This window comes from Saccopteryx leptura, chromosome 12, assembly GCF_036850995.1.
Source record: "Saccopteryx leptura isolate mSacLep1 chromosome 12, mSacLep1_pri_phased_curated, whole genome shotgun sequence".
Taxonomy (NCBI): Eukaryota; Metazoa; Chordata; class Mammalia; order Chiroptera; family Emballonuridae; genus Saccopteryx; species Saccopteryx leptura.
This window is the reverse complement of record NC_089514.1, coordinates 50,967,392-50,986,951: the sequence shown is the minus strand read 5'-3', so window position 1 is coordinate 50,986,951 and position 19,560 is coordinate 50,967,392. Positions and strand designations below refer to the sequence as shown.

The following is a 19,560-nucleotide window of genomic DNA, read 5'->3' as shown; positions in this document are numbered from 1 at the left end:
AGCACAATTAATGCTAAAGTGCACCTAATTTTTTAATGGAAGATATTCAGACAAGGAAAGATTCTATGCAACAATTATAGACACTTTCTAATAAAAGAAATCTTTTTGGGAATGTGATTCTCATAGTCTTGAGTTGACTTGATTCTATAAGATCAGAAAGTAATATTTTATTTATCTATCTATCTATCTATCTATCTATCTATTTATTTATTTAACAGAGACAGAGAGAATCAGAGAGATAGGGACATACAGGAAGAGAGAGAGATGAGAATCAATTCTTTATTGTGGCACCTTAGTTGTTCAGTGATTAATTTGTCATTTGTGCCTTGACCAGGGCACTTACAGCAGAGTGAGTGACCCCTTGCTCAAGCCATTGACCTTGGGCTCAAGCCAGCAACCTTGGGCTTCAAACCAGCGATCTTTGGTCTTAAGCCAGTGACCATGTATCATGTCTATGATCCCACACTCAAGCCAGTGACCCCCATGCTCAAGCTGGTGAGCCCCTACTCAAGCCGGGTGAGTCTGCGCTCAAGCCGGAGACCTAGGGGTTTTGAACCTGGGTCCTTTGTGTCCCAGTCTGATGCTCTATCCACTGTGCTACCACCTGCTCAGGCCAGAAGGTAATATTTAAAATATCAACAAGAGCATTACTGTATTGGCAGTTTGACAAAGATAATGTATGCTCTGATAACCTAGCACTAGCAAAAATTAGGGTAAAAGAGAGTGTTGGGGTTTTTTATTGCATTGAGTAAAATGGGAATTAGGTGAAGTGACTTACAAAATGAAAATATGAGGCCTTTCTTAAAAAGTGATTAAGAATTTCAAGATGGCCACAGCAGAGCGCTAAACCAACTGTGTGGTCCACCTGAGTGAAGGGCCCTATCTAACTGCAAAAGTTACACACCTATAAGGCTGGCCCACCCATGCACACAGTTAATGAGTGGTAGGTCTGCATTTGGACATGGGATTTTTAACTATTCATACAGTACTTTCTCTATGATGGTAGTCATCAAACTTTATCAGTGACTTGAGAGTCTAGGAAACCTAGGACGGTTGTTAAAAAGATAATACCAGATGAGGCAAACAAATCCATAATTCACTCTACTTCCATTTTACAAAATTGCAACCTTGTCTCAACAGAACTGTGGACCTGCCCTGATAAGAATGTGCTAGTAAATGGTGTTTGGTACAGAAATAAATGTAGAGGAACAGTGCTAATACAAGGCTAGCCCTTGGATCCACTCAGTGGAGTCTAGCTAGAACTCCACAGCGACCATGAAAGTGGAGATGGTCTGATCAGTAGTGTTTGCTGATGGGAAGCACTGTGGAAGCTTTATACTGTTGAACTTCAGGTAGTGTTCTGATTCCTAAATGTTCTTAACTTTATTTTAATGCATGGATGTTTTGCTTTTGCTTTTGCTTATTAACCCCTCATTGTCCTTCCTCAGAATTGCAAACATCTAACTCTTCTGTGCATTCACTGTAACTTTTACTATGCATCATGAAGACAGAAGCCCTATATGATACTCAACACCACAGCTTTTCTTTTTTTTTAATACACAGAAGTTATTTAGCCTCTATTGATATATTTTTAGAGCTTATAAAATCAAGAATTGCATTAATAAAAATGAGCTCTCGCCCTGGCCGGTTGGCTCAGCGGTAGAGCGTCGGCCTAGCGTGCGGAGGACCCGGGTTCGATTCCCGGCCAGGGCACATAGGAGAAGCTCCCATTTGCTTCTCCACCCCTCCGCCGCGCTTTCCTCTCTGTCTCTCTCTTCCCCTCCCGCAGCCAAGGCTCCATTGGAGCAAAGATGGCCCGGGCGCTGGGCATGGCTCTGTGGCCTCTGCCTCAGGCGCTAGAGTGGCTCTGGTCGCAATATGGCGACGCCCAGGATGGGCAGAGCATCGCCCCCTGGGGGGCAGAGCACAGCCCCTGGTGGGCGTGCCGGGTGGATCCCGGTCGGGCGCATGCGGGAGTCTGTCTGACTGTCTCGCCCTGTTTCCAGCTTCAGAAAAAAGAAAAAAAAAAAAAAATGAGCTCTCTCTGCTTTCCTTAAAATTCCCTGACACAATTTGCCATTAGAATGATGGAATGCCCTGTTAATTTAATTAAAATATCATAGAATCATAAATCTTGAAGGAATTTTGGGAATTCATTTTTCTGACCTCTCAAGCAGGTAAATGTCTAAACCACAAAGCTTAGGGAATTACCTGTTGTTGAAATATATTCAATAATGAAGCTTCCACAACTGTACTGCTCAATTATTATTATTTAGCTTGGTGTTCAAGAAATTATTTCTAATGTGCATGTCCTTGTCTAATTTAAACACATTTTATTTTCTGTTCTCCATGTAAATTAAAATTTGATTAGCATTCTCCTTATGAGACTATCTCATTTTTTTGTGCGTGTGGAGCGGGGAGAGGGTGTTGGGGGTGGTGATAGGAACCATCATAAACTCATAGATCAGTGTTCTTGACAAATAATGATTCTCAGCGGCCGAGCTGTCATTCCTTCCAGACATTATGTTAAGTGCTTTACATGAATAATCAAATTTAATCTTCAGAACAACCTTAGGAGGTAGGTGTGTTACTGTGTCTGCAGATCGGAGTTACACTGAGATATAATTGACCTATAGCAGTATGTACACATAAGGTACGCAGCATAATGATTTGACTTACATGTATCATGAAATGATTACCACAGTAAGTTTAGTTAATATCTGCATCTCATAGATACAAACAACAATACACATCTTTAGTATACAGGAAAACATTTGATTATTTTAATAGAATTAAGTTATATATGGTAAGTGGAATGGTTGAGTCAAAAGCAGATGGGCATTATTTATATTTTCTTTTAATGGAACAGTCTTTAATCTTTCTATGACATCCTTCTCTCTATTTTCTTTACTTGTTTTTAAATAACAGGGATTCTGAAAACTTATGTGGGAATGACCAGGTTGTATTTGGCCCAGTATAATAATTTAAATATGGTTCTGTAAGCAGGACTTAATTTTGAATAATAGGTATGTTTTTAATTATTATAATTATGTCAAAATTGTTCTCTACAGATTAGTGCCTTTGTTTTTGGCAACATAATCAGTTCAAAATTAACAGACTGGCTAGGACAAACATCTGTTTTCTAGATTTATTTGTTTAAAAGAATATTCAGCCTAAGAGCTGTGGTTACTGAGTACGTGTACCTGCTCATGTGCACTGACTTGCATGTTTACCCCAGCCTTGGGCAGCATGGCCGCATGCCGCACTGTGGGCAGGGATCCTGCCGTCGGCAGACCTTGTATTCTGGGGCAGATGACACCAGAAAAGCCCAGTTAAGAGCAAACACCAACGTGTGTCTTGACAGCTGAGGAATTATTTCCAAAAGACTGTCTATTCTTTCTCTGATTAATTTATCTATTTAGTCCCAGGACTCATTACTCCCCAATTACAGCTACTCCTATAAATGTCATTCTTTTGTTGCCTGACAAACTAATCACCTCTGATTGTTTACACTGTCTTTTCTTAGAAATTCTAGGTCAGCCAACTTAAAAGTTCAATAATAAATAATAATAATGACTCATTTTCTACAAGAAGGTTTACAGAGAATTTACTGCCCTACACATTACTGCCTATGCCATTATTTTCTCCAGCACAACAACATAATGAGACCTTTAAAATGGAAAAGAAATAAATCATCTAGTATGATATTTATGTACTTAGAACATTTCTTTAAAATGTAGATGTTCAGTAGCCAGTTTTGCCAGCAGTTCTCAGAAGCAAGTTCTACTCTTGCAGAAGTGTTCATTTTCATGAAATAACTTGGCATACATACATTGATTTTCCCTCTCAGATGGGCATTTTTAAAATAACAAGATCGGCCCTGGCTGGTTGGCTCAGTGGTAGAGCGTCGGCCTGGCGTGCAGAAGTCCTGGGTTCGATTCTCTGCCAGGGCACACAGGAGAAGCGCCCATCTGCTTCTCCACCCCTCCCCCTCTCCTTCCTCTCTGTCTCTATCTTCCCCTCCGCAGCCAAGGCTCCATTGGAGCAAAGATGGCCCAGGTGCTGGGGATGGCTCTGTGGCCTCTGCCTCAGGTGCTAGGATGGCTCTGGTAGTGACAGAGCGACCCCCCGGATGGGCAGAGCATCGCCCCCTGGTGGGCATGCGGGTGTCTGTCTGACTGTCTCCCCGTTTCCAGCTTCAGAAAAGTATAAAAAATAAAATAAAATAAAATAACAAGATCAAAGTATATTGTAAAAGTATGTAGTTTCTGAGGCCTTTCTTAGTCACTATATTTTGACTTACAAATTCTAACCATTAAAATGAAAATAATCTTCACAATTTCTCATAAAGAATGATGGTATATTAAGGATTGAACATTAAAATGTTTAAAAAATAACAAATACCTTATGCAACATAGGAGAAAAGTAACAACAATAATTAATTAAGTACTTATAATATATGCTAAGCACCTGATATTAATATTATCTCTATTTTATAGAGATTTTTTATCTAAGGATTTGAATCCAGATCCATTTAATTCCCCAGCTTTACAGCAGCAGCATTTGTCCTCTGCCTTGCATTTATTATGTCAGGTACTCTGCTGAGTATTTTATATGTATTATTTCATTTAATAATTTCTTCCCTTTCTCTTCCTCTCCTCCGCTTCCTCTTTTTCTTTCATTTTGACCTCACCCCCAACTTCTTTCTCTTCAGTGTGATAAGGTGAAAAATTATAGATTAGAAAGGTTTAAGTATATCACCCAAGGTCATGTAGTTCTAGAATGGTATTTTTGTTTCAAAATAAGCTGATATATTATCACATTTTATTTTATGTAAGATATGCTATACAAAAGAAGGGGGAATGATAGCTTACTTCAATTGTAATACAATGTAAAAAGAGAGAAAGGCTAAAAGAGAAGGAAGGTTGGAGGGACAAAGGAGAGGCTCTTGCCTTTCTATCTTCTAGTGTTACTATTACTGGTAATGCATTAAATATTTATAGGAAAATGTGTGGTTGTCTGGTGATGGAGACAGAGATAATAAAATCTAAATGTTTTTATGAAGCTTAGTGGACTTACTTGAGTTTATATATGAAAACCAACTATTTTGGAGTATTTACACATGTGCTGGACCTTCTGTACCACAGTGAATATATTTGGGGAGTGTGTTAAGGAAACTGTCTATATAGCAATACATGCAGATGTGGCATAAAGATCAAAATTAATTATAATGGTTTTTATTTCTAAACTTGAGCTTAAAAGCCATGAAGTTATTCACACAATTACATCCAGTGAGACCAATGACTTTTTTATATTGTCTGTCTCATTTAGATAGTATTTCAAGAAGTAAATTTTACTAACACCTATATTGCTGGTTATCGTCAAAGATGCAGAACTAAGTGAATCACTTGCAGTTAATACTTAAGGTATATTTAAATTAACCAACTTTAATTACAAATAGTAAGACATTCAAGGAATAGTATACGGTTAAAGGACAAGACTATTGCGTCATTAAAGGAGGCGCGGCTGCATTATGGGAGTGGGCAAGGGTTTTACGGAGGCCAGCTGAGTTTATCTAGCAGAGTACAAAGAACTTTCAAAACTCAGAATTTTCATTCTTTCTAAAATTTGTAAGTATTTAATGTGTCCACTATCATTCATTTGCCTCCAGTAATGGTTTACTGGAGATTTATAATTTTGAACATGATGCTCTCTTTTGGGAATCTGGACGGGGGGGCGGGGGGGGGGGGGAGGGGGGAGTAGCTCTTTCTATAATTTCAATTGTGCCAAATGTCTGCCAGTCAGCCTGGACAGTCAGTGCTGTTAATGTTACTGCAGTTCCATGATCAAATTTCTCTTCACTAAATCGTAGTGTCTGGTCGGTCTCTGACATTTCACACCAATTGCCCTGTCACTGTTGGAAGCTAAATCGGCATATTAAGGAGCAGCAAGTGGCACCTCACGTCTGCCCTGAGGAAAGTTAATGTATTTTAGTTACCGCAAAGATCCTTCGAGGCTCTCCCGAAGTACTTCAGCCGAGCTCACTGATTCGAAGCTGCATTTCTCAGCCGCACAGAAGGCACATGGAATAAACACTAGAAGGAGGACAGTTTAAAGACTTAAAGGCAGTTCCTGTCAAGGCAAGCCATACTTTTCCTCTCAGCTGCACACACAGGGGAATTATCCCTATGATCTGCCAGTGTTTTATTGCCACATAAGGAGGCGTCCGTGACAAAGGGAGCTGGCAGTGTACGTTTTTGTTGTGTTAGTGTAACGATAGTAATTTCCCACTTCTCCATTTAGTGACAGTGCTTAAACTTAAAGGGGAGAATAAAGAATGCGTTTTAAGAAGCAGTGAGCTCCAAAAGACTTGGTAGCTTAATAAATACAGAATCATTTGTATGGTACAGGTTATGTTTAAAAATTGTATGAAATTCAACTAGCGTGAGTTAGTTGTCCGGCGTGCTCTTGATGACATTGATATGTTCGGTTCTGATTTGCGTTGTGGTGTGACCTGGTCAAGTACTACTGAATCAGATACTTGATTTGTATATTAAATCCTGATCCAGTTGCTTTGGTTTCCTTTTCTAGTCAAATAGAAAATCATCCTTTTGTATTTGATTCTCATTATTTTAGAGAGGGGAAGAAAAACACTTCTGGGCTTGTTTTCTTTTTTCTTTCTTTTTTAATGTTTATTGATTTTAGAGAGAGAGGAAGGGAGAGAGGGAAAGACAGACAGGGACATATCAGTTGATCTGCTCCTGTGTGTGTCCTGACCAGGGATTGAACTGGCAACCTCTGCGCTTTGGGACAGCCTCCAACCACCTGAGCATCTGGCCAGGGCTGGGCATGTTTTCTTCAGGAACTGAATTTTTCTCTTCATTAGATTTTGGGGGTGTTTTAAGATTGAGGATATTTTATATTAATTTTTTTTCAGTTTTAATTTGAGAAGAAATAATTAGATTAGTGTTTAGAAATTCAATTAGCAATGAAAGGAAAGAATTGAGTTATCAAAAACATAAACCCGAATAACAACAAGCACTACTCGGTGAAAGATATCATATGAAGAATGGATCTGCCCCATAAATGATGCAGAAAATGTGTTAAATTTGCTTGAAGTAGTTACTTTAAATGTTTAAGTTAAGTTGTTACAATATAAAAAATTAAAACTACCCTATTATCTTTTTCATTTTGTATTTCTTGATGCTTCTATTTAAAACATAAGTATAGATTTAAAAACATAAGCAATATTATTATTTGTCAACTAAAATACATATTTGATTTTTGAGGCTCTCTGTTCAGTTTTTCTGTACCTGGAAACTCCATACTATGCAACATTTAAAAAAAAATGCTTCCCACCTAGTGATATTGATTTAGGAATTAATTAAAATTACTGTTTAGTCTTTACAAAGTGAAATCTCTGATTAACCATAACTGAATAAAAAAAATGAGAGAACAGGTTACATTTTGATTAATTCTAATATTTGTGGATATTAATTGGTTTTATATAGGATTAGCAATGTGTAAAATACAGTAATGATTGTATTATCTCTGATTCAATATTTAATTTTCTAGAATCTTTTTTTTTAATTTTTTTTATTTTTTTATTCTGAAGCTGGAAACGGGAGAGACAGACAGACTCCCACATGCGCCCCACCAGGATCCACCCGGCACGCCCACCAGGGGCGATGCTCTGCCCACCAGGGGGCGATGCTCTGCCCCTCCGGGGCGTCATTCTGCTGCGACCAGATCCACTCTAGCGCCTGGGGCAGAGGTCAAGGAGCCATCCCCAGCGCCTGGGCCATCTTTGCTCCAATGGAGCCTTGGCTGCGGGAGGGGAAGAGAGAGACAGAGAGGAAGGAGGGGGGGTGGAGAAGCAAATGGGCGCTTCTCCTGTGTGCCCTGGCCAGGAATCAAACCCGGGTCCCCTGCACGCCAGGCCGACGCTCCACCGCTGAGCCAACTGGCCAGGGCCAAATTTTCTAGAATCTTAATGTCCTCATCTTCATGTCATCAATAGAGGGTAGCATTTTATTAATTAAACAGGTGAATATTAAAAAATCTAATTAATCTTATAGTATCATTTCACCTGACTTTTTGTTTGTTTGTTTGTTTGTTTTGGTGGAGGCATAGCTTTATCTTTCCCTTTATTTGCAACATTTTAATTTTAAAACTTTTAAAAAAGATATTTCTTTTATTTATTTATTTATTTTTATTTTTTATTTTTATTTTTTTTTGTATTTTTCTGAAGCTGGAAACGGGGAGAGACAGAAAGACTCCCGCATGCGCCCGACCAGGATCCACCCGACACGCCGACCAGGGACGACGCTCTGCCCACCAGGGGGCTACGCTCTGACCCTCTGGGCGTCGCTCTGTTGCGACCAGAGCCACTCTAGCGCCTGGGGCAGAGGCCAAGGAGCCATCCCCAGCACCCGGGCCATCTTTGCTCCAATGAAGCCTGGGCTGCGGGAGGGGAAGAGAGAGACAGAGAGGAAGGAGAGGGGGAGGGGTGGAGAAGCAGATGGATGCTTCTCCTGTGTGCCCTGGCTGGGAATCGAACCCGGGACCTCCGCACGCCAGGCCGACACTCTACCACTGAGCCAACCGGCCAGGGCAAAGATATTTCTTTTAAACAATATATAATTGTTTCTTAATATTTGATCTAATATGATAATTTGCCTTTTATTGGCAGAATTCAGTTCATTCATACTTAACTTTATGACTAAAAGAAAATCAATTTTGTTTTTTCATGTCACTGTTTATTGCTTAACAAAGTGCTACCTCTTACTCTTTTTTTAGGGCTTTGTTTTTTTTTATTCCTACTCTGATCAAATTGTTTTTTGTTTTTCATTTTTCCATGTGATAGTTTGTGTATTCTGCCTGCCTTCTTTCCTTCCTTCCTTCCTGTCTCTCTTTCTCTCTTTCTTTCTCTCTCTCTCCCTCCCATCTTCCCTCCATCTCTCCCTTCTTTCCTTTCTTCCTTCTTTCTCTCTCGCTCTATTTCTCTCTCTCTCGCTCTTTCTCTCCCTTCCTTTCTTCCCCTTTCATTTTGTTCTAGAGAGAAAAAGAGAGACAGATAGGGACATACAGACAGGAAGGGAGAGAGATGAGAAGCATCAACTTGTTGTGACACATTAGTTTTTCATTGATTGCTTCTTATGTGCCTTGACTGGGGGCTCCAGCTGAGCCAGTGACCATGGGTTCATGTCTGTTGTCCCACTCTTAAGCCGGAGACCTTGAGCTCAAGCTGGTGTGCCTGTGCTCAAGTCATTGACCTCAGCATTTCGAACCTGGGTCTTCAAGTCCCAGGTCAGTGCTATCCACTGTACCACTGCCTGGTCAGGCATTTTTATTTTTAATCCATTCATGACTTTTATTCCTTTCCCCTGTTTTTTTTTTTTTTTTTTTTTTTCCATGTCCACAGCTAAACTTATCCCCACGTCCCAGGGCAGGAACCCAGAGCCCATGAGCGGTTAGCTTGCTGTAGCAGCCATCTGGGCCAGCCCCTGCTATGGGGGGAGCAGGGGCTGAATTTGACTTGGCTGTGGTCCCCTGTTTTCTTAATGACCCAAATAACATGTCCTGTATCTCTGCATGGATGCTCTGTTTATTCCTACATGTCCTTGGTAGAGCGTTGGCCTGGCGTGCAAGGGGTCCAGGGTTCGATTCCCGGCCAGGGCACACAGGAGAAGCGCCCATCTGCTTCTCCACCCCTCCCCCTCTCCTTCCTCTCTGTCTCTCTCTTCCCCTCCCGCAGCGAGGCTCCATTGGAGCAAAGATGCCCCGAGCGCTCCTTGGCCTCTGCCCCAGGCGCTGGAGTGGCTCTGGTTGCAACAGAGCGACCTCCCCCCCCCCAGGGGCAGAGCATTGCCCCCTGGTGGGCAGAGCGTCGCCCCTTGGTGGGCGTGCCGGGTGGATCCCCGTCGGGCGCATGCGGGAGTCTGTCTGACTGTCTCTCCTCGTTTCCAGCTTCGGAAAAATACAAAAAAACAAAAAAACAAAAAAAAAACATAAATATTCCTACATGTCTTATCTTTCTCAGTTCTATTAATACAATTTTAAGAGATTATTTTGTATTAGAATATCCTTGAGAGTATGTCCCTTTTGTTTCAAGAGTATTTTTAAGCGTTTAATTTTATGTTCCCAGATATCTCCATCCCTTACACTGCAGTCTTGTCTCTCAGTGTTGTGTGGATAGTATCCCACTGTCTTCTGTCCACTAGGCTTCAGATGAGATGTGTAGGGTCACTCTGAATGTTGGCTTTTTGCTCTGAGTTCAACACGTTCACTATTTCTCAAAGCTTTTAAAAGCTTTACTCCTTCTGGGACTTAAATAATTTTATAATTTCATTTGTATGTGGTGTCTAATAAATAAAATAAATGAACAACAACAAAAAACCCAGTAACAAACTCATAGATACAGAGAACACATTGATGATTGCCAGAGGGGAGGTCAGTGAGGTGGAGGGTGAACAAGGGGAAGGAATTAAGATGTACGAATTGCCAGATATAAAAACAGTCACAGGTAGGTAAAATATGGCATAAGGAATATAGTTAATTATATTGTAATAACTATGTATGGTGCCAGTTGGGTACTAGAGTTATTAGGGTAATCATTTTGTAAATTTTGTGAACATTTAATCACTTTGTTGTATACCTGAAATTAATATAATAGTATGTCAACTGTAACTGAAAAATAAAATAATTTAAATGAAGTTTCTTACCAGGATATGCCTAGATGAGAATCATTTCTCATCCAGCTATCTATGAGTCAGTGAGCCGTTCTGATTTTCAGACTCAGGTCCTTTTTTCCAGCTTAGGGCAATTGCTCTTAGTATGTGTTTTGTTAAGTTTGTATATTACTTTAGAATATTTTATAATTTGCATGCTAGCTTAGTTGCCTAGATCTCTTCTCCATATCTCTTAACTTTTCCTTTATGATTTTCATTCTTTTAATATATTTTTTTCAGTTTGAACTTCTTGGATTTGAACTTTCATGCTGCTAGTTCAGATACACACAAGGATTACCCTTGCCTTTAGTTTACCTGCTTAATATTTAATTCATGCAAACTCATGATTTGATTTTTCTTCCTGAACTTATTCTCATTTTTTATTTTTATTTACTATTCATGAGTTTACCTGTCTATAATATTCTTTTTTACTAAAGTATATTCTGATCATTTTACTTGGTCTTCTCTCTGGACTTAAAATTTTTATCTGCCCTTCTTGGGACAATAGGCTGGTAATAGAAATACACCTACTGCAAGAATCCTACAGGTATTGAAAGATAAAAGAATTTTGGGGCCTGTGTTGTAACAAAACTTTCAGTCACCCCTCTGATCGAAAGTCTGTCTGTACATTCTTTTTTTTTTTTCTTTTTTCTTTTTTTTTTTTTACATAGACAGAGATAGACAGGGACAGACAGACAGGAACGGAGAGAGATGAGAAGCATCAATCATCAGTTTCTCGTTGCGCGTTGCAACTTCTTAGTTGTTCATTGATTGCTTTCTCACATGTGCCTTGACCACGGGCCTTCAGCAGACTGAGTAACCCCCTGCTGGAGCCAGCGACCTTGGGTCTAAGCTGGTGAGCTCTTTGCTCAAGCCAGATGAGCCCACGCTCAAGCTGGCGACCTCGGGGTCTTGAACCTGGGTCCTTCCGCATCCCAGTCCGACGCTCTATCCACTGCGCCACCACCTGGTCAGGCTGTCTGTACATTCTTAAAGAACAAGGAAAACACCCTATTTACTTAGTTCTGTCTTTTATTTCTCTTCTGATTGGTTCTGTTTTAAAAGAATTTAAAAATAATTTCAAGTGCACAGAAATGTTTTTAGATCAAATAGAAATGCCGTCATAATATATTCACCTATATTTCCCCAAAGTGCTGTATACCTCTCTTCTCCTCCAAATGACATAAAACAAGATACTGAAATGATCTTTTTTGGCTTTTTGAAGGCAAAGAAACTCGTGGAGGACTGTATCCAACTATGGGGTGCAGGTGTGAGCAGTGTAGATACTAGATGCTACCTCTTCTTGCATCTTTCACCTTGCTTTCCTAATACTGGCTTTCTGCACACGGTTCTGTAAATGTTTGACCTCATTGAGGAAAGACACCCTTTACAAGTTTTTACTTCTTGTGTCTTTTTGTGGACTCAATTGTGTCTCTTCTTGAATTCATATGTTGGAGACCTAAACTCTAGTTCCTTAGACTGTGGCTACTTAGAGATAGGGTCTTTAAAATTAAGAGGAGGTCATTAGGGTGGGCCCTAATCCATTATGATTGGTATACTTATAAGAAGAGGATATTAAGACAGACAAGCACGGAAGGAAGAGCATAGAAGGACACGAGAGAAGATGGCTACCCACAAGTTAAGGAGAGAGACCTTTGAAGAAATCAACCTTCCTGACAATATGAACTTGAACTTCTAGCATCTAGAATTGTGAGCTAATAAATTTCTATTGTTTAAGCCACCTGGTCTGTGGTATTTAGCTATGGCAGCCCTAGAAAATTAATGCAAATCTCAGTAGATCCAGTTCCCTAGAGATTCTGGTAGGTGGTTGATTCAGCAGAGGCAAATAGCTTGACAGACCGATTCAGGAGAAGCAAGGAGATGAGTGCAGAGGAGAAGGGCCAGTGTGCTCCCAGCATCTCTCCCACTAAGTGCAGCTGCAGTCATTAAATGGCAAAATGGTATTCGTTTCTTATACTTAAGTGCAGCCATGTGAAAAATACTAAGAAAACTAAGTATAAATCTGTATTGCTTTTCATTGTAAGTATATATTTTAGGATATTTTATCTAGTCGCAAATTCTCCAAAATTCTTACCAGGTCATTAATTAGTAGGAAAGCATTGCTTTTAAAGTTACCCTTAGGTAAATATGGGGAAAATCCAAATCTCGACAGTTTTTGTTACTTTTGATATCTGTGACAAAATTTCTCAGAGGAAAATGAAAATTTCTATTCAAATTTATTTGTGAATTTCTTTTAACTACCTCTTTTTCCTCATCCATTATCCAGTACAAACTCTATTATATAAGAAGATACTATGCTTACACATCCCGAGCAGGAGAATAAAGACATTTGTCTTTTTCCCCACAGTGAAATGTGAAGTGGATGGTAGAACAGAGGGTGCTGATGTTACCCTCAGTCCTGTTCGCTTTGAACCGTCGCATTGTCATCATTGAGAGGGAGAAGTTACTGGAGATATTTCTGTACCATCTCAAAGTGTCATGTGGCTAAGGTGATTGGATATTTTTCGAGTCAGGAGGAAATGTCTGCTGTTTAAAATCAGAAATTAAAATAGGTGATTATTTGTTTCTTATCCAAATATGAGCCAAGTAAATTAACTAAGGTTCTAATATTTTTTTAAAGAAAATGGTGCCATGCAAAGGTTCTAGTAAAACGCTTCTTTCGGGAGCTTTAAGATCGCCAATAGCATACCTCACTAAACGTTTCATCTTTTAGGGATTCTTCCTAGGAAGTGGTGATGTTCACTATACGTATTTGGTATGCTGACTTCAGAAACAGCTACATATATTGTTTTTGCCAGAAGTCACCTTGTCCTGGAGTTTGAAAGAATTAGCTGAGACACTATTATCTGGCTTTGTCACATTCTTTAATGGCCAGCACTTACAGCTGGTTGGAGGCAGAAAGGCTTTTAATGTTTTAAACACAAGTACAGTTTCCTAATTTGTCTGTAAAAAATTGATGAAGAAAATATAACTTTTTTTTTCAATTTTAAACTAACCTAAGTTGGCAAATATAACAAAAAATAAATAAAATAAAACAAATTAAAGTATTGATATTTACCTGTCTATGTTGTCAATCTTTGACCCTTTGAGACCCAGATGTAAAATATACAAACATTAACATTAAAACTGAAAATGTAATGGCTTAAGCATTAACTGTTCAACTGATTCTTTAGAAAAGTCCATGTTCTTTCATAGAATCATTAGATATTTATAAAAATAATCAAAAAGAATGTAAACTACTTTGTCTTAAAATTATATTTAAACAATGGGTAGAAATCATTAACATAATACAGATTTATTTTCATTTAGCACTTCTTATTTTAACGTAGTATATCTCTGATTTATGAAATAAACATGTTCAATGTAATAAATATGAGACTGAAAAATATTTTAAATCCTTTTACCCAGAGATAATCATGATTTATATTTTTTGTGTACATCATTCTATTATTTCTATTAAATGTTTATTGAAAATGTTAAAAATTCAAATATTTACTTTAAAAATTTATGACAACATATTTTGTGTATATTTACGTGCATGTACCAGACTCTTGCAAAATATTTGAAAGCATTGTCTCAGTTAATCATACTTTGAGAGAGGATTTATCTGAAACTCAGATAAATATGTTTACAAAAATCACAAGATTAAGTAGTGGTAGAGTCAGGATTATTTGAAACTGTTAAGAACTGATACTTTTGGTCTTAAAAATTAGGTTGTATTATTTCCCTAACATACCAGCACTTCTTGTATATTTTCCCATATTATTGATTATTTTTTATAACATGGCTCGTATGGTTGGACATACACAATTTACTTAACAATTTTCTTTTGGTAGGCAATTAGGTTTGACATATATTTATCTATCTGTAAATAATTTTGGGAAATACATTCTTGACAGTAGTTATTTCCAAAATCCTGGATTATTCCCTTGAATAAACTGTAAAAATTACACATTATAAAGTGTACACTGAGAATGTACACATTTAAAATCTTTTTACTACGTATCCTGAAAAATTGAGCTTTGAAGTTTGTGCCACCATTTGGATATATCAATTTTTCTATGCTTTATGTACGTTGAGGATTCTAAATTGAAATATTTCTGCCAGCTACATAAAATAAAATATTCTTATCATATGACATAAATCAGCAAAACCCTGAAAATACATAGTTCTAATAATGAGCACAATTATATGAAGATATGGTTTTTCAATAATGTTTATATGCTTATGGAACATTTTTTAAGAAAGAAATTTTAAATATATTTTTCTTGGAAAATATTAAAGTATATAAGTTATCAAAAACTATAATATATATGCAGTTTAATTGAAACAGTTATTTAATGGAAACCTTATTAAAATAAGAATTAGGGTTTGAAATATTTGAAAATTAGATATCACATTTTTTACCGTCTAATAAGTTAGTGGAAGTGCAGTGTAGCACTATTAGGCTATTCTTAACAACTTAACAGCTCTCTGCCTTTGTCCATTATGTGTGATTAGAGCAGCAAGTAATATTTTGCAACCGTTCGAAACTCTGGGCTTGCCTGGTCAAGGCACATATGGGAGTTGATGCTTCCAGCTCCTCCCCCCTGTCTCTCTCTCCTCTATTTCTCTCTCCTCTGTCTCTCTCTCCTCTCTAAAATGAATAAATAAAAAAATAAAATAAATAAATAAAAAACAATATTTTGCAACCCATATAAAACAATTTTGTGTTGAATTCATCAAGTTTATGTGGAAAATTTTTTTATCAACATAATCACATAAAGCCACTTCTTTAAGATAGCAAAACTTTCTTTAGCTATTCACCTCTCTACTCTCACTTATTATGCAAGAAAAATATAATTGTAGTTTGTAAATTAAATCATAATGATTACATTTGGATATTACTTATCAACACTATCCTTTTTTGTAAAATTTAAATTTGAAAGATGCCATCAACTTTTTTTCTTTTTCTTTTCTCTTTTTTAGTGAGAGAGAGGGACAAACAGGAAGAGAGAGAGATGAGAAACATCAACTCATAGTTATGGCACTTTAGTTGTTCATTGATTGTTTTTCATATGTTTGACCGGGGTGGAGGGCTTCAGCTGAGCCAGTGACGCCTTGCTCAAGCCAGTAACCTTGGGTTCAAGTCAGCAACCATGGGGTCATGTCTATGATCTTATGCTCAAGCTAGTGACTCTCTGCTCAAGCTGGTGATCCTGTGCACAAGCCGGCAACCTCAGGGTTTTGAACCTGGATCCTCAGTGTCCCAGGTCGGCGCTCTATTAAATCCTTCTTTTTAATCACTAATACCAGATACTGATTTATTATTACTATATTGAAATATTTAAGCTCTTATTTTGGTTATGAGATGATGTGATTATGATAACAATTTTGATTTTAGGAAGTTTTATATATATCACAATATTTATAATATTTTAGTTTAATTTAATACTGTATTTTTATTTAATGAAGAAGACAAATACATGGGTTAGACATGAATTATCAGTATTCTGAATGCTGTAACTCAGTTACTGTTCATTAAGAAGCCTTTCTTTGGTTGATTAACATTTAATAATGGCATAGTTGAAATATATGGTTGATAGAAATAATCATGGCTAAAAAATGGTCTTTTCTGCATAGTTTTAATAGCAAAATATAGCAAAACATTGAGGCTTTTTTTGTATAAAAATGTATAAAACTAGTTATTTGAATTACTGAGTTTTTTGTTTAGTTTAATGCGGACAACATGATCTGTATGTGTAATCATAGAAGAGCTTTTCCAATTCCATTCTCTAACATACTAAATATTTATTTAGAAAAAGTCTGTATTACTATCAAGGTCTGTGAGCCCTCATATAGTTCTGGTGTGTCTTTTCCTCGCTGACCTCATTTCACTGCTGTTGACTTGACAGGGTCCTTCAGTTTGTGGGCCTTCTTTATCTTTTTTTCCACCAAAGAGTATTTGCATATTCTGTTCCCTTCCCCAGCTTGGCGCTTTATGTTTATTTCTTAGATCTCTGTATGAAGGTCAGTTGACTAAATAGCCATGTTCAATTATATTGTTTAAATCAGACACTGCACCAATAGCTGTCACTGTGCAGTAGAGACTTTTATATGAATACTCTATTAGACTTCTAAATTAGAGACTTGAGTACACTGACCACAACATGGTAATTTATTACAGGTTTGGTTGGTGTTTTTATTGTCTCCCTAGGCAGTAATGTCTGAAAGGGCCCATTTCAGCTCTTCTTCATCTCTATCATGCCATGAATAGTGCCTGATGTACAGTAAATATTCAATAAATATTTACTGAATAAGTTATTTAATGATAAAAATATAGTTTTGTTTCCTTAATAGTCTCTCTAATATTTTCTTGTTTCCTATAATCCTGTTTATTTAGGGCTGAAGAAATAAGTTTAAATCATGTTTATTTGCTCTTCAAATAATAATGAAACTGAAAGTTTGAATGAACTAATAGTGTGGCTACTTTAAAATTATATAGGTGTGTTCTCACTTTTAATATTAAATGATTTTTGCTGTTTTATTTTGAGAACACAGGGATTGCAAAAATAAAAACAAAAAACACAAGTCAAAAATGAAAAATTTAAAGTTCCCACTTTAACCTAACCCCTTAAATACAGAAGAGTTTGGTATAAGTTCAACTTTCATTTTATGTGTAGTATCTCTTTAATGATAACATATCAACATGTCTAAATGATATATGTAGAGATTTTTTTCCCCTACAATTCAGTGGGTCAGACAAAAATGATTTGTCATGTATGAGTTTTCACATGTTAATTGTGCCTATGTTAATTTGGGCATCACTGCAAAAAACATTTGTGGGAACCTTTATTTTAAATAAATTTCATAGTGTAATTAAACTATAAATATGAAATTTAAAATAAAGGAAACAAAGTCATGAGTTCTGTCATCAATTTTAGAGAAAGAAGATACTGTCATTCAGATGTTAATAGTGTAGAAAAGAATGAAAAACCTGGATTGTGTCAAATTCTGAAATATGTAACCAAGTAAGTGAGAAAGGAAGACAATGATACTTCAGAGGGCTTCATCATGTGACTGTAATATGATTTGTCTTTTAGTGGCAATTAAAATTATAGTCCTTTTATCTAATAGTGTATCAGTAAATTCAGGAATAAGAAGATGGATAGTCTTATGGGAATATCTATACTGCCCTTAGAGTTTATAGAAAATATGTATGTGATATAGATCTTTAGAGCCATTACTTACTTCAAGAACACTTTAAAATTTCACATTAAATATTAGTAGTCTAATGGATATTAATGGTTCTACACTAGTTATAGATATTTCTTTGTATTGAATTAAGTTTTTTGAATAACATTTTAAAATTTATCCTGCATTTCATAGTTTTCTTTTAATGTGTTTAATAAGGAAAGTTTTTTTTAAATTTTATTAAAATCTCAATTGTTCCTTACTTGATTCTAATTAAAACTATGCCTTGGCAATAAATTCTGCTTCTGACATATTCACATAACAAGAGTACTTGTGGAAAATTATGATTGGGTCTCATTTGGTAATGAGTTTGTTTATGAAAATGAATGAATACGTAATTTTTAAGATTGCTTATTACTCTTTTGTTATATAGTAAAATTCTTTATTAGTTGCCTCCAGCGTCTTATATATAATACATTCCTGAGAGATTGTACATGTAGAATGAGCTGAACAGTGCCACTAGACACAGATATTCTGAAGACTACAGCTAGGGTAAAAAGCTTAAAATCTAAGGAATAAAGGTACTTGCTATATCCTCAATATCTGTTTTGTTTTGTTTTGTTTTTTAGAGTCCCTTCTCCTATAATTACATTGAAACCTCTCTTCATTTTAATTTCTTTTGAAATTGAAGGTTGATCTTTCTTGAGGTTTGATAGCCTATCAAATTCTGTACATTCTTTCTATTCTACAGATTTTACAATAAGATTAGAAGAAATACACACCTAATTAGATAAAGTTATCTATGGAAAACAAGTTGTAGATTGACTTCCAACCTCCTCTTCCCTGCAAAAAAATTAAGGAGAGAGTAGTATTTTTATTCAGTAGTAGCTATAAGGAAACATTTATGTCACATAATGATTATCAACACTGTTGTTATAATATTGAATAGTGTAATATATTTAATATGATTTTTTTAAAGTGAAAAAACATTGTATTCTAGACCCTGAAAATTACTGCTTACAAAAATTAGGGGATATTTCAAAATGAATATAAGTAATAAAATATCCCCTAATTTTTTTGAGCAGTATATAAAAGGATCTTTGCAGATATATAATATAAGCAAGTCTCCAAATGCATGCACAAATCCTTTTAATGTAAAATGTTACAAAGTTTTGTATTGAATACAGAATTTTACCTAGGTATGCAGATGTTGAAGATGCAAAAACTCATGTCCATGCACAATTAATTAGGATGCTTTATATTATGTGCGCCATAAAGAACATATAAGGTATGGTGGTAATCTATAGGAGGAAATGATTAACTCTACTTGTTGGGGGTGTGATGGGATTAGGGAATGCTACATTCCCTTGTTACATTGTGAACTAGTACATACTGATGTGACTAGGAGTTTGACAACTTGAAAAAGAGATAGACTTGTAAAAATAAAATGTACAATTAGGTCTCTTAGGTCTAAATATCTCTAAATTCATCAAAATCCTCCCTGCTACTCCAAGAAGGTTTCTAATTATGTGTCTTTCTGCTAATAATGTGGCAGCTCAAAATTTCATCTAGTATAACAGCTGTGGCTCTCAAGGCTTAAGGCTGCACAATGTTAGTGTGACACACTGAGCAGACT

The 19,560-nt window shown here is 36.6% G+C and overlaps 1 protein-coding gene and 1 non-coding gene across 11 annotated transcripts in view; one reads left to right on the top strand and one right to left on the bottom strand.

The window, feature by feature from the left end:
- CACNA2D1 (calcium voltage-gated channel auxiliary subunit alpha2delta 1) overlaps positions 1-19,560 on the top strand; it is a 587,655-nt gene that overhangs the window by 146,143 nt on the left and 421,952 nt on the right. The gene's annotated exons all lie outside the window — the stretch shown is intronic.
- On the bottom strand, positions 9,413-9,547 carry LOC136384274 (small nucleolar RNA SNORA5). Its single transcript, XR_010747565.1, has one exon. It is a non-coding gene; the product is annotated as a small nucleolar RNA SNORA5 (small nucleolar RNA).